The 8,656-nt window shown below is 48.4% G+C and overlaps 1 pseudogene; it reads right to left on the bottom strand.

The window, feature by feature from the left end:
* The window catches only part of LOC104847832, a 13,214-nt pseudogene that overhangs the window by 2,825 nt on the left and 1,733 nt on the right, over window positions 1-8,656 (bottom strand).

The raw sequence follows: 8,656 nt of genomic DNA, 5'->3' as shown, positions 1-8,656 counted from the left end.
AAAAAAAAAAAAAAAAAAGCAACAGCACTGAAGAGGATTAATGTGCTTGTTCTAAACATGTGGTTGCTGTTCAAAACTTTGTAGAAAACATAGCTAACTCCTTCACAGGGAAATGTTAGCAGGAAATTGAGGCTCCAGGAGAGCTGACCAGCGGGAGGCTCGGGCTGTGATGCTGACACACCAGGTGCTGAGCCCTCCACACTTTATCCTTCCGTCGATCCTGTGCAGAGCCTTTCCCTAGGGGCTTCAAAGCCACACTGTTGGCAGAGAGCAGCAGCCAGAACTCCGTGCCCAGGGCCCCATCCCCTCAAGGGCCAGCTCCAGTTCCAATTCAAGACCTCAAAACAGGATGGAAATTCATGAACATGACATCCTGGGGCTTCTGGGACACTTGGTATCACCTTTCTGAGGGGTGACGCTCCACTCCTTTCCGTGGCTGCTGAGGTGAGATTTTATAAATTTGAAGGTGTTCAGAAGCAGCTTTCTTTGCCAAGAGCACTGACCTTGATCGAACTGCTTCTCCAGGGAGGCAGAGGAGAAGCTTCTGTGCGGTTCTCGAGGCCCCAGCAGAATCTCTCTCACTACCTGAAGTCAGAAAGTCTCATCAAAGACAGTCAAAAACAAATCAAGGCGTCTGATTGTTTCTGGATCCATTTTCCTTTCTCCGTGATTGTTGTGGCCAAGAGCATCTCCCAGGGGATCTGAGTGATCCGGCCCCCATGCTTCCCAGGATTTGCTTTCTGGAGGAGACAGTGTGCGCCACTCCAGGGTCTCAGCCCATCCCCAGAAGGCTTGTTCTCTCACCCTCAAGGAGCAAAGAAGTCATGACACATAGCTGCCATCAGCACATTCAGGACCTGCAGGGGTGAACTAAGCCCCAACCTTGATCTCAGAGAAACGAATGCCACAAGAGGCTTTCCACATTCCAGAGAAAGTTGCCCTCCTTTTTCAGTCTCTCTCACCTGTTCCCTAATGAGCAAAGCTGAAAAACAACCCCCAAATGCATCCACATGTTACCTTACCCGGCAAAAGGGATGGTTGAGGTGTGAGTGATCTCGAAATGGAGAGGTTGCCCTGGGCTATTTGAGTGGGTCAACAGCATCACAAGGGTCCTTCTAACAGAAGTGTGCTAAGAGCCAGGCAGAAGGAAGGGGATGGGTGCAGAGCAGAGATAGGAGCAACACTCTCCGAAGAAGAGGCCCACATGCCGATGGACACGGCACCAGCAGAGGCTGACAGGGAAGGAAGCTGCCAGAAGAAACCAGTCCTGTCCACACCTTCGCTTTAGCCCAGTGAGTTCAGACTTCAGTTCTCAAGATTGAAAAAAAGCGTGTTGTGTTTAGCCCGGAAACTGATAATGATTTGAGTGGGTGTCGTCGAATGTCAGGATGGACAGTGCACTACAAATCTCATCTAATCCACTGGCAACACTGGAAGGGGGAAGGAAGCTGCCAGAAGAAACCAGTCCTGTCCACACCTTCGCTTTAGCCCAGTGAGTTCAGACTTCAGTTCTCAAGATTGAAAAAAAGCGTGTTGTGTTTAGCCCGGAAACTGATAATGATTTGAGTGGGTGTCGTCGAATGTCAGGATGGACAGTGCACTACAAATCTCATCTAATCCACTGGCAACACTGGAAGGTAGGTACTTCAGAAAAAGCGTGTTGTGTTTAGCCCGGAAACTGATAATGATTTGAGTGGGTGTCGAATGTCAGGATGGACAGTGCACTACAAATCTCATCTAATCCACTGGCAACACTGGAAGGTAGGTACTTCTGTCCCCAATTAAAAACAGAAACCAGCCAGGTGAGGTGGCGCACACCTGTAATCCCAGCACTCGGGAGCCTGAGGCAGGAGGATCCATGCAAGTTTGAGAACAGCCTGGGCCACACAGTGAATTCCAGGGCAGTCTGAACAACATAGTGAGACCCTGTCTCAAAAAAAACAACACAAGCAGAAACCAAAGCTCACACAGTGCCACGTGACTTTGCTGCATGTCCCACCAAAGCACAGGGCCTGGCCACAGCTCTCCAGGTTGCTGCTCCTCAACCATCCACTGTTTGTGCGCTGCTGCTTGCTGGCACTTCCTACCATTCCCTGGCGAGGGCTTCCAGGCTAAGAAGAATGAGTTTCATGAAGAAGAACAGAGCAGACTCCCCTCTGGGGATTTAAATGTGTTCCTACGCATTCTCTCCCATGTGCTGCTTCCTTCCTCCCTCCCTCCTGTCTGCAGCATCACAGCAGACACTGCTGGTTCCTGGGCCATGTCCTTCAGGGCTCACCACGTCAGTGTGTTCTGGCCATGGGCAAATACCAGTACCTGCACCTTTTCCCTGTGTGCCCCAGACTTGTACCAACATCACCCCACTGATTAGTGATGGGAGCTAGTACTTTAGTCCCTCAGCTGGCCCAGCACCCTTGGGGCTCCAGCTTTTCACACCCTTTCCTGGGTCCCCCTGGGATTGAGCTCCCGCAGTCCACACTGGGCACTGCCTTGCTGATGCATGCACACTTGGTTAGATTTTCCTCGTTCCCTGTCCCCTTGTCCCTTTCTCCTTGCTTGCTGCTTCCAGAGACCAACTCCTGAGTAAATCCGCCACATCAACGTCTCACACTCTGCTTTGAGAAAACACAAGCCAAGTGGAAGCTACACATGCTTTCTGCTTTGTCCTCTATTGTCTCTGGGACTGAAAGTTTCCTCCTGGCCTTCAGTGTCAGCAGACCTCCAGTCTCCAGAAGGACAAGAGAGAACTCACCGGGCTGGTTTGGGACATCGGGGATGGCTTCTAACCCTTCTGTTAGTTTTGTGTGGAAGACAGCATTGCCCTGCAGCGCTGGAGGAGAGGTGCTGCTTCCTCACCAAGGTCCACCCTCCCTTTCTTCTTTAGCCACAGTGGACTTGGGACATGGAATTGGGCAAAACCCTAACCAAAGAACCAAAGAACTACAGCAACTGCTTCCAAAAAACGACCTGGTGTAGGGGCAAATGCCAGCACGCTGGGAAGCTGAAGCAGGAGGATTGCAAGCAATTTATTGAGACCCTGTCTTAAAATAAAGTTTCAAAAAGGGCTTCAGATATAGCTCAGTGCAAAGGACAAACCCAGTACCCCCAAAAAGGGGGGGAAAGTTATGGTTAACTTTCAGAGAGCTTACAATGTAACTGAGAACAATTGGATTGACCTATTCTATGAGCCAGCACTTTAGCTTACATTTTAAGTGGTTGTATGACCTCTAGAAAGTTATACTATGTTGATTAAGAGTAGCAAACATATCCAGAGTGCTTGCTATGTGTTGGCACCTCATTTTATTGAATGTCCTAGACTTCCCCGGAAGACATGGGAATAGACATCAGTCGGTGTGCCTGAGATCAGTATGTGACAAGTGAGACAATGGGACCAAGTGAGGGATGAATAGGTTGGTAAATTCCATCTAATCTGTCCATCTAACCTTAGCTACTTTCTCACTGGAACTGCCCAGGAACTGGGAGAGGCATGGCCTCCTTCAAGGTCGGGCTGGAGGAGAAACCTAGCCAGACATGTTAGTCTCAAGGTCACAGCAACATCAGTAGAAGTGAGACTTGTCATCATGGTATCACCGACAGAGCCTGCTGTTATGGCTTATATCTAGATGTCCCCCCAAATCCTTATTCACTCCTAGGTGGGGCTTTTCAGACTGACTGGATCTAGGGCACATGCTACTGGGATTAAAGGTGTGTGATACTAAATTAGTCCACTGATTGGAATTAGCATAGTTCTGGGTAAGGATAATGGAATCCCCACCCTGGCTGTGGGTGGCACCAATCAATAGGCTTGTAGCCTGAATGGGTTACAAAGGGAGAGAAGGAAGGCAGGCTGCTACTGCTGCTGCATGCTGCTTCACTGCCTCCGGCCTACCAGGCTATGGACTGTTTCTCCTCTGCAATGCCCTGCTGCCATGCCACCCTGCCTTGGAGACACTGACTGTGGACTGAAAACTCTACAGACTGTGAACTGAAATAAACCTTTCCTGAAATTTTGTTTCAGCAAAGAGAAAAGTAATTAAGATACCTGCTGTGAGGGACCCGGCATCCCTTTGGCAGGACTCTTGCAAAATGCACCTCCTCCATGTAATCATGAAAGGACATCAAACCAACTACAAAAGAACTGCAAAGTTTAAAGGACAAGAGAAGCCCAGATGGGGGCCAAGGATTAAAGTCAGTGGTGCCGCTGGCTGCCTTGCAAGCACGAGGTGCCAAGTTCGATCCCTGGTACCAAAAAAAAAAAGCAGAAAGACTGAGGAACTGTTACAGACTGGAGGATACTAAGGAGACATCACAGGGTTCTGCTGGGACTTGGCAACACAAAAGTTATATTTGTGGAAAACCCAGTGAAACCCACAAAGACTCGGCAGCTCAGTAAATAGTCCTGTACTGATCTCAATTTCATAGTTTGGATTCTTGTGCATGGTTATGTTAAGATGTTACCACTGGGGAAGCTGGGTGAAGGCTATGTGGGAACCCTCAGTACTATTTTTCTGTAAGCCTAAAATTATTTCAGAATAAAAAGTCTTTTTAAAAATGCCTTAACTGAGGTGAGAAGGGCGGGGCAGCAAAAAAGATCAAGATTCATTATGTGTATGTATCAAACCTAAGCTGAATGTAACCAGCATGCATCACAAATGGATACTAGTAAAACTTTCTTAAAAGGAGGAAAATGCCTTAAAACAGAGGAAAATGGAAAACATGCTGGAATTAAATGTTCTTAGGAGGAATATGGCCTCCGCTCCCGCTTCTAAATCATAGGCGTAGATAATAGTTTTAGTCTACATTTTTTCTTTTCTTTTTTTTTTTTTTTTTTTTTTTTTTTTTTTTAGTTTTTTTTTTTTTTTTTTTTTTTTTTTTTTTTTTTTTTTTTTTTTTTTTGGTATCAGGAATTGAACTTGGGACCTTGCACTTGCAAGGCAGGCAGCAGCACCACTGAGCTAAACCCCAGACCCTTTAAATTTTTTCTTAATCTTCTCTTTTAGCCTTTCTTCTAGAGACCTAGAAATGCCCTGTCAAATAGTGCTTAGAAGTCAGACCTGGTGTCACATACCTGTAATCCAAAAATTCTGGGGGCTGAGGCAGGAGGATCGCAAGTTCAAGGCCAGCCTGAGCAACTTGGTGAGGCCTTGTCTCAAAATAAACGAAGGCTCAGGATGCAACTCCTTGTAAAGGGCCTGGGTTCAATGCTCAGTATGGGGAGGGTAGAGGAGGGGGTACTTAGAACTTTGGCACAGGAGGAAGGAGCGGTGCCAAGGCTCAGCCCCTTGTCACAGGCTGCCTAGCAGAAGTCAGAGTCAGCTCAGCAGTGCCTAAGATCTGAGCCTCAGAGTCAGCACTGGAACCTCAGCCCCCCAGCTGACACCAGACTCAGGAGATCACCTCCCTCCTCCAAGGCCCTGGCAAGCCTTCTGATGTCCCCTCTGCACTGCTGGCCTCTGTCCTTCTAGTTGAGGCTCTCTCGATGCCCATTTCCACCTGATCTTGCCAGTGTTCCAAATGTTGGGAGAAGGGACAAGGCAATCCCTCCATCTTCTCCTCCTGGCCTCAACCTGAATCCTCTACAAAATTTATTCCTTTCTCACTTCAGGGCCACTAAGGAGTCTCCTTTCCCCGGGACGTTCAGAGCTAGGCTACGCTGTTTCCAACATGGCTTTACTGCTCCGGCCTCAGGAAGTCTTTGAAGAATTGCCTGCCTCCGCCCAGCCCCTGCTGCCGTTACTCAGATTAGTGTTCGCCGGTGCCCCCTCTTCAGGCGGCACTTCCAGGAGATGTGAGGATTCAAAAGCCTGATGTTTGGAAAGAGTTCCACGGACTTCATGAATAAAAAGGTCCTCTGGGTGGAAATTCTGATGTCTTGTCATGAATCCTTGTAAGACCCTAAAGCACTTAAGACTGGGAGTGGCTCCCTCATTGAAACTATTATTAGTTCCATACATGATTAGTGGCTTTCAAGGCCCACTTAGCATGAAATGCATGAGCTGGTCCGGGTGAACCTGCAGGGACACAGGGGGACAAGGGTCACCCGAGACCTGTGCTGTCTGAGTGCTGGTGGGGAAACAAAGCAGCAAGCGTGTGTTTGCCTCTACCAGGAGGATGAAGTCACTCACAGGGGAGGGGAACAACTCAATAACACAGATGGACAGGATGACGAGCCACTACGGGAGACACCAGGCTTGAGTCAGAGAAGCAGAAATTAATGTTGATAACGCAGGATTCTCTCTGCTCTCCTGGTAATTTATAACTAAAAAAAACATCATGTCCGCAGTGGCTGGAGTCAGTCCCTGAAATCAAAACTCTTCTTCCCCGTCCCTTACCTGCCTGGGGCTTCCTTTCCAAATAGGCCCAGTACTATGGGTCTTGAGATTGACACTGAGCACGGGGTGTTCTGTTTGAAAGTCATTGCTGAGCTTTGTCCCTCTTGTCAAGGGTGCCACCGGGAATACCATAAACCACTTCTCAGAAGGGCCTTTATAGTTTGGTTCATTTTCTGAGAAAAGGTCTGGAAGCCGAAGAAGGACTTTTGACGGCGGGGAACCAAAGTAAACGCAGAGTACACAGTCCCTGTCATTTCTGCAATTAAGGCTGGGTGTGTTTTGCACGTCAGCGCCACCAGGTGGTGCTGTCATTCTCTTAAAACACTAAAGGGGGTGAATGCAGGGTTTGCCTGTGTGTACAGTGTGGTGTGTATGGCCTGTGAGGTGGTGTATGTTCAGGGCATGCGCAAGGTGTGTATGTGGTGGATAACGTATGAGCACATTTGATGTGTGGTGTATGTGTGTGTGTTTGGTGTGTGCTCAAATCTTGTATGGTGAGGTGTAGGGTGTGTGTAGGGTGCAATGTGTGTGCAGCATGTGGCATGGGTATGGTGTGTGCACACACAAGGCAGCCAACCTTTCTCCCTCATCATCCAGCCCACGCCTCTGGTCATCATCCCTCAAGACTCCTGGTTGGAAAATTAGCAGAAAGGAGGTAGAAGGCCCAGCAGAGACCCCGAGACAAATAGCAAGTCTGAGATGTTTTCCCAGGATGCCTTGGGAAGGAGCACGGTCCTCAGTTACCTGGCTGCCCTCTCCTGTGCTTTCCAGGAACCCAGGCTTTTTCCTTCCCCACCGCTTCTGCCCGGGACTCTCCCGCTTTCCAGGAGGCTCCTCGCTCTGGAGATCTCCTTGTGGACAAATGCATTTGGAAAGGGGATGCCAAAAAGGACAAAGAGCCCCCAGAAGAAAAATCTTTGAACCTGGTGCTTCAGACACATTCTTTTTGGACTACTGGATCTAGAGCGCTTACTGCAGGGAATCCTAACCTCGCCCCTAAGATCATACCAGGAGGAAGACCCACCTCTGCCTTGGGGTGCAGCATTCCCCTCAAAGGCCTCATCTCCAGCCATGCCTGAGAACCCACAGCATGGTCAGGACTGCAAGCCCTAGCAGGAGCCACAGGAAATTTGCTCTTCATCAATCTTGCTCTCTCCATCTGCGTAACAGGCATTAAAGGCTATGCGCTGACAGCCTTCCTGCAGCAGTGTTCAGATGCACACATAATGGGCTCCTCTCGACAGAGCAAACCTCTAAGGACTCAGGGAGGCAGACCATTTCTAATATTTTCCGGACGCAGGAAAGGCAGCTGATGCTGTGGACAGAGCATGTGGTGTATTCAGATGGGCACTTAAGAGTTCTAACCCAGACTTCACGTCTAATTGGCTGGATGACCTTGGCAAGTCATCAAAATCAAACCTACTTGCGCTTCCATTTCTGTGTTCAAAAATGATGATCTTCGCCCACTACCTTAGTGTGAGTCATGATGATACAGTGTCTTTTGTGGGCCACAGTAACACAAGATGAAATAGGCACATTTACAAAACAAAGGGAACAAGGACAATATTGAGATTGCTTATTGTGCACCAGGACTCAACATACATAATTTTGGGGAGGAGGTGCTGAGTATCAAACTCCGTCTTGCACATTCTGTACCACCAAACTACACCCCAGCTCCCATACATGTAAATTATCTTAACCCTCACAACAGACCCTATTCTGCAGAAGTAGAAAGTGAACTAGGAGGCTGAGTCAGGAGGACAGCAAGTTCATGCCTAGCCTGGACAACTTAGCAAAATCCTAGGAAGATCCTGCCTCAAAATTTATGAGTTAGAATAGGGCTGAGGATATAGCTCAGTGTAAAGGCCCTGAGTTCAATCCCTAGTAAGAGAGAGGGAGAGGCAGAGGGAGAAAAAGGAGAAGGAAGAACAGGAAGAGAAAGGAGAGAAGAAGGGAGGGGAGGGGAGGAGAGGAAGGAAGTGCTGGCCCAAGCATCCACTTCTTCCCGGTGAGAAACCAGAATTTTTAATGCTTTTCTTTGGGGTGAAGGAGACGAGTTTTCAGGAGGAATTAGACTGGGCTAACACGCTTGGTTCTATTGGGCCCCTGGTATTGGCCCTCCATGTTGATGATGTTTTAACAATAAAGAGACCTCATGAAATGGGTGGCTGAGTCTCCTCGGTGTGACAAGGAATACACGACATTTCCCAGGCTGGAACTATGGTCCCCAAGGAAATGGCTTTATGGGAATTACTGAAAACAGCAATGTAGCCCCCTCCACTTTTTTTTTCTTCCACAGAGTCTCAATATGTAGCTGAGGCTGA

This window comes from Fukomys damarensis, unplaced genomic scaffold (assembly GCF_012274545.1).
Source record: "Fukomys damarensis isolate Sample0158 unplaced genomic scaffold, DMR_v1.0_HiC HiC_scaffold_30, whole genome shotgun sequence".
In the NCBI taxonomy this organism is placed as follows: domain Eukaryota; kingdom Metazoa; phylum Chordata; class Mammalia; order Rodentia; family Bathyergidae; genus Fukomys; species Fukomys damarensis.
This window is presented reverse-complemented; position numbering and strand designations above follow the sequence as displayed.